This window comes from Centruroides sculpturatus, unplaced genomic scaffold, assembly GCF_000671375.1.
Source record: "Centruroides sculpturatus isolate CEXI.00-Female unplaced genomic scaffold, Cexi_2.0 scaffold194, whole genome shotgun sequence".
In the NCBI taxonomy this organism is placed as follows: Eukaryota; Metazoa; Arthropoda; class Arachnida; order Scorpiones; family Buthidae; genus Centruroides; species Centruroides sculpturatus.
The window spans coordinates 798,668-805,484 of record NW_019384455.1 but is presented as its reverse complement, the minus strand read 5'-3'; the positions used below and the strand labels follow the sequence as shown (position 1 = coordinate 805,484).

The window sequence follows — 6,817 nt, the reverse complement described above, 5'->3', positions numbered from 1 at the left end:
ATGCAAATTTCTGAAATAAAAATATTGAACTGTATATTATTTTTCATAGTAATTATTAAAAATTAAAAAAAAATTTAATCTTCTACATTGCATTTTCTCCAATATTTGCTTGAAAAAATGTTGTTTTCATTTGTTTTCATTTTAAATTATTTAATACTAAACTAATTATCATTATAAGATTGTTAATGCTGACTAATATTTTTATTAATTAGCAAAGAATATTCCAAAATATAAATCTCAGAAATCAGCTGTTCAGTTAAATCATATTTGATATTTTTTCTTAAAGTTGTAGTGACATTTCAGTATAATAATTAACTTTTGTATTTATTTGCATTTTCTGAATATAATATCTGAAATAATAATAACAACTAATTTATTAAGGATGAATTCAATAGTTTGGTATTTTCCATTGAAAACAATGCATTTTTATCTGCCAATAACTCTTTTGTAAATTGACCGTTATGCGAAACATTTAAACAAAAGTGATAAATAAACCAAAAAGTTAATTGATTCAAAAATGTGTATGTATAGCTAAATAGGTGTATTGTACTTTATACAATTAGCAGCTGCTAGAAAATAATCTGACAGAAATTGTAATTATTGATTTGATGTATGTGAAATGTTTGTTAGAAGTAGTAATGATAGTATTAAATTTATTTGGATTATTCAAATATTCACAATATGTTTTTTCTGTTTTATTTATATAACAGAGCAATAAAATCCTTAAGTTATTTCAAATTAAAATTGTCAAAATATTTTAAAACTTGATTTTGTTTTCAATAACTTAAAAATTTTATAAAGGTTTTGTTTATATGAAATACAGTGGGTGATCGGTTAATGAACAAATTGAATAACGAACACTTTCGTGAAAGATTTTTATGATCGGACAACGAATACTTCACTGAACAAACACAAGAAGAAGCAACGTAAAATAACAAATACTGATTGGTCTTCCTTTGTCTTCAGGCAACAATTCAAAACTTTTCGGAGTGTGGAAGATGTCGACATCGACGTTCAACCCAGTATATACTGATCAGATAGTATTCCCCTGAACTTTGAAACTCTCCCTTGTAATTCCAGCCTTTTATATTTCTGATATGTTTCTATCAGAAATATAAAAGACTGGAACAATTTCCTTTTATGTTTTCTTCTGAAAAAGAGGATTGATGCCGATATCTGCTATTAAAGATCTTTTGAAGAAGTGGGAGGATGTCAGAACAGTGATCTTAAAATGGCATCCAAACCAGGTTCAGGTTAATAGGCTTAGGGATCTCTACAATTACAATGCGATTAATTACTTCTGAAAAATCACTAAGAAGACAGAAAAGCAATCAACATTGGACAGATTCTTTAACCCCCACAAACAGAAAAAACATGACAAATAAATATGCAAGACCGTGTATATATGTATTTTTATTATTACATATGAATAAACGTAGTAAGAAAGTATATATTTTCTTATTTTTTAGGAATCTCCAGAACGAATTAATCAAATTCCCATAGGAAACCTATGGTAAATCGATAATCGGTTAACGAACAATTCAGATAGTGAACAAAGTCTTGGAACAGATTATGTTCGTTAACTAATCACTCGCTGTAATAGTAATAAATAATTTCTTTCAATGAAATAAATGTTGCTTATTAACTTAATTTGGTTATTTTTATTTTTTTGTTTCTAGGTAATACATTATTTTCCCACACAAAAACCAGTTCTTTAAACATTCAAATTTAGTTAAAATTGAAATGTAATATTTATAAAAACTGCTTCTTCAGAGTTTATATTATCACTGTAAAATGTTTCATGAAAAGAAGATGTCTGTTAAATGAATGTTATTTTCAGAGAAATATTTTTTTAAATGTGATTTTTTATGACTGTAATTTTAATGTTGACTGTTAATATGTTTGAAGATAGATCACAGGAATCCAAAATACATTTGTAATAATAGTGATAATAAACACTGAAGAACCTTTGCCTTTGTTAGGGTATCTCATGCTTGTGTACAAGTACTTTTTCATCCACCCCTTAAAAATTAATACAAAGGTACTCTAAATTTCTATTTTTTTTTTTTTAATCCAATCAAAACTCCTTTAAAATTTAGCTTGGGTGATATGATCATCTGGCAACATTGTTATAAACTAGTCAATACAAGTTTATTCTTCATTTTTCATTTGGTGAGGAATAAACATGTCTGCCTGGCCATTTTGCACACTTTTGATTGTGCAATACTATAAATCCATATAAATATATTATACAAGCATTGATACTTGGATTGTTGCAGCTTGCAATTTTAATTTTTCAACATAATGTTTTTTTCCATTTTTTTATAATTTCATAATTGAAATCAGGCACTTAATTAGGAATGGCTTTTAGTTCTACTTGATGACACTTTTATGCAGTGCATGTCCTGTATGCTGACTTGTGACAGCCCTGCTGAAAAACCAGTTTTTAAGAACAGGTGACTATGAGAGTTTGGTGTGTTAAGTGAAATATAATATTAAACTTTTATTACTTTAACATTTAATTGTTAGATTGACATAATTACAATTTTTCTTCAGTAACATTAGATAAGAAAAAAATATATTAAATTTATTAGGAAGAATATTATTAGATGTCAGTGATATTTTAAATTAATAAGTTAAAATTGATATTTGATTCTTTTCAATTGTAACTTAGATAATTTTAAAAATGCATTTACTATTCCTTAGGAATAGATAACTTTATCCAAAATTTTTCATCCATTATTTAATCATTTAATTAATATTTACTTTCTATTATGTAAGAGAGAATTTAATTCAGAGATATTCATTATGAAAAGTGACAACTATTAATTAAATTATATTTAATTAATATAGTATTTCATCATTAATTACAGTATTTAGTAAATTTAAATTTTTAGTACTATTTATAGTTCATTTACTTATTTATTGACACTATTAATTAATAGAATATTGTAGTGTAATAGGCTTTATTCAATGCATAATTTAATGTGTAGTTATTTTTACTAAATAAATTCAGCTTACGAAATTTAATTGATTTGTTGAATATTAAAAAAATTATCAAAAATTAAATACAGTAATTATGTTCTTAAATTTTCTCATTTGTATTAATTATAACTGATTTATTTAAAAAAAAGACGTTATTATTTAAATATTATCTTGTTTAATTAAAAATATCTTTAAAAAGTTCATAATGAATTTTTAATTAATGGTTTTTATATAAATAGTTTATATAAAGTTAATTTTTTTTAATAAATGTATTAACAAAATTTTCAAATTAAATTTATGTGAATAATTTCTTTAACAGGGAAGAAAAATTATACTGTACCAGTAATTTAAAAATGTGTAAAGCTGAATTTTTTTATAATGATTTTTAAATTTGTCACTTAAAGTTTGTTTATTAAAAATTACTATTAAAATTTTAAAGCTCTAAACAGTTAAGTATTTACCAATGTTTAAAAATCAATGCAATAGTTTTCTGTTATTTTTTTATTGTTAAATAAAAATATCATATTAACTTAGTTGCAATTTTTTCATTAGAATAGAGAAATTCAAATGTTAATGCTAAGTTATAAAAAGTAAAATAGTGCTATGATATTGAACATTAAAGTAATTAAAAATTTCAATAGTACAGTATTTCATATATTAATTTTCTATTTATAATGAACATAACAAAATACAGTAAAAGCTTCACATTTCACATACTCACAGTTCAGTATTTGCAACTATTTTTCAGTTTTTGAAGGTAAAATTCACTTATTAATACAGAAAGGTTAACAAAAATATTGCAAAAATGGGTAAAAAGACAAATAAGTAACTTTCAATGTTTTAATCTCAAATGTATTTTACTGCAGTTTATTTGACCATTAGAATATTATATCATAATTTTTGAATTATTACAGTAACTTATATGCATTAATGCAGATAGTAAATATCATGTTTTATATGCCTACACATTATGTTTATATATGGATTTTATTTAGTTGTTTTTTTATCTTTACATTTTAACATTATCATTCTAGTAAAAGCCATTAGTAGCAAAGTAGCAAAAATACCAAAGAAAGTGATGTCTATTGAAGACAAAATTAAATCAGTAGATTGTTTGCAGGAAGAAGAATCAACAGCTATGGTTGCTTGTGCTTTCATCAAAACTGAATCTATGTTAAGATTCACTGAGAAAGAGAGATCAGAAATTAGTAGAAGTTCTTTTTGAGGAGTAAAAATTGTGAAGATTGTCAGAGATTCAACTATTGAAAAAATAGAAGGGGGGGAAAAACCTTAAATCTCTGTATTGGTCACAGAAGAATATTCAAAAAGATGAAAATTGGAAGTTTTTAAAGACAAACTAGTATATGCAAATCATAATGATTATTTTTATCTTTCGATTTGAAGTAAAGAAAATGAAAAATTGCAAATGATGATGGTAAACAACTGCTGACATTCTGAAAAATTTGTTTTGTATAAAAATGTTTTTTCTCTAATTATATATATATATTCTTTTGAATCCTCCACTTTATTTTTTCAATGTATTTTTTTCTTTTTCTAATCATTGCAGTTTTGCAGAATGTAATTCTTCTGAATATGGAACCTTTACGGTGCATAAGAAAAGCTATATAGTTAAAAAAAAATAGCAATCTTTTATTTAAGAATTCTGCTTAAAATTTATTGTCAGATAAATAGTTGAATTGAGTTATCTGTCTAATCACATATGTCTATAAATTTAAGATATGATAATTACCATTTTTACTTTTAAGTTTAGAGAACTGTGCATTTAGTAATCTTTAATTTAAAAAGATATTATTTTTTTTTTTAATTTCATGTGCCTCAAAATGATGAACATAAGTACATTGAAAGTACTAGCAAAAATAAAAAACTATTAACGCTGCACTCGGTGTATATTTTTACTTTCTTTTTATGTGATATTTGGTGTGAGGTTCAAATTGTATTGTGTTCTTTAATTTATTTTTACAAAGAAAACAGAACCAGCACATGACCTGATACAACAATTTTATTTTATTTTTCCAATGATGATATGCATTCTGAGTATCTTTACTCCTCTTCAGTTATCCATTTCTTAATATAGTTACACATATTTCTTTCAATGACATTTCTCATAAAGAAGCTTAATATCCAAACTAGACATATTAATATAGCTGTACTTACCATTTCTGACAATATTTACTGTGGATAATATTGTAAGAAATGGTAAATCAGTTTTATTAAGATGCTTGGTTTGGATATTAAACTTGTTTATGAGAAATGACATTGAAAGAAATATATGTAACTATATTAAAAAATGGATAACTGAAGAGAAGTAAAGATACTCAGAATGCATATCATCATTGGAAAAATAAAATAAATTTGTTGTATCAGGTCATATGCTGGTTTTGTTTTCTTTGGCAGAATAAATTAAAGTATGATAATTACATTTTGTTTTAAAAGTTTGTTTTTTTCTACAAGAGTAAGTTTGCCACACATAGCAAATACATGGGATTACAACATGGGTCTGTTTAGAATATATATATATATTTTTCTTTGCTTCAATTTAACAAGGGAGATTTTGATAAAATGATTAATTATGAAAAACTTGAATACTGTATATTTTAACAAATATTGGATTAATTAATTTGAATAATTTTTTAAATCTAAAAACAAAATTTATAAGAAATGAAAATCAACAATCTCTTTTTAAAAATCTAGTTTAGTAAGAAGATAAATATTATCAGGGAAAGATCTCAATTTTAGAATTTCAGAAATATCATAAATGAAAATTAATCTAATCAACAAACATCAACATGGACAATAAGTACAATAGTAATTAACTAAGAATACAGAATTAAATTATACAAATACAAAACTTGAATTTATAAAATAGCATAAACCACATTTATATTATCAATAAATAGAAATTAGTTTATTGAGTATGAGGCAAGTAGATAAAAAGAAACGTAAATATTTCATTCAAACATTTTTAACATGACAAAATAACTTCTTATGATTTAATAACACTTAAATTTGTTATTATTTTTATTTTTATTAGTTTTCATTACATTATTATTTGAAAGTATTTTTAACATTATGCTGTATCAAAAAGCTTGAATCTCTCTAATTTAGTCAATCTTTTTATTGTATTGTTCAAAATATTAAACATAATATTGTAATTTTTAATTTAAAATTATTGTTATCATATTCTCTAAAATTTTTTATCACTATCAACATGATCCAATCTCAAATTTTATTATAAGATGAATGAAATTATCACATTTCTGATCATAAAATAGAATATCTAAGCATTTGTTTTTCTTATTCTTATCTTTTTGTATAATTTTAAAATTATTGCTGACTATTATTATTGCAACAGTTATTATTCTCTACAAAAATATTTTTTAATATAATTCCTAGAATATTACAAACATTTTAAAATGACTGTTCTTTGAATAGACAAAGATGACAAGGAATCCAATCCACCTTGAGTATGTTTTTATATAGTCAAGGTGTTGAATAGCATCTTTTTGTATATTTCATATGAACTAGTCCTTGTAAACTACAGAAAATGATTGTTCATTGTTCAACATTATAAATGGAAATAAGGATTGGCATTTTAAATTACATTAAGTACTGCAATAGAAAATTTGTTAATTTATATCTTATTTTGGTTCATAGCCAACAGCCAATTGACATTTTAATATTGTTATCTAACAAAACAAATCTAGTTTCATTTAATTAATTGATTTCTTTTTATTTATATACAGTAGATTGTTTCAAGAGATAGAATTCATTTCTTCATGAATTAATAAATAATAATATATATAATAAATTA

The 6,817-nt window shown here is 23.5% G+C and overlaps 2 protein-coding genes across 3 annotated transcripts in view; one reads left to right on the top strand and one right to left on the bottom strand.

Annotated features, from left to right (window-relative positions):
• LOC111620668 (Wilms tumor protein 1-interacting protein homolog) overlaps positions 1-6,817 on the top strand; it is a 74,754-nt gene that overhangs the window by 6,249 nt on the left and 61,688 nt on the right. The window lies entirely within an intron of this gene.
• Positions 1-6,817, bottom strand: part of LOC111620669 — a 17,517-nt gene that overhangs the window by 9,768 nt on the left and 932 nt on the right. The gene's annotated exons all lie outside the window — the stretch shown is intronic.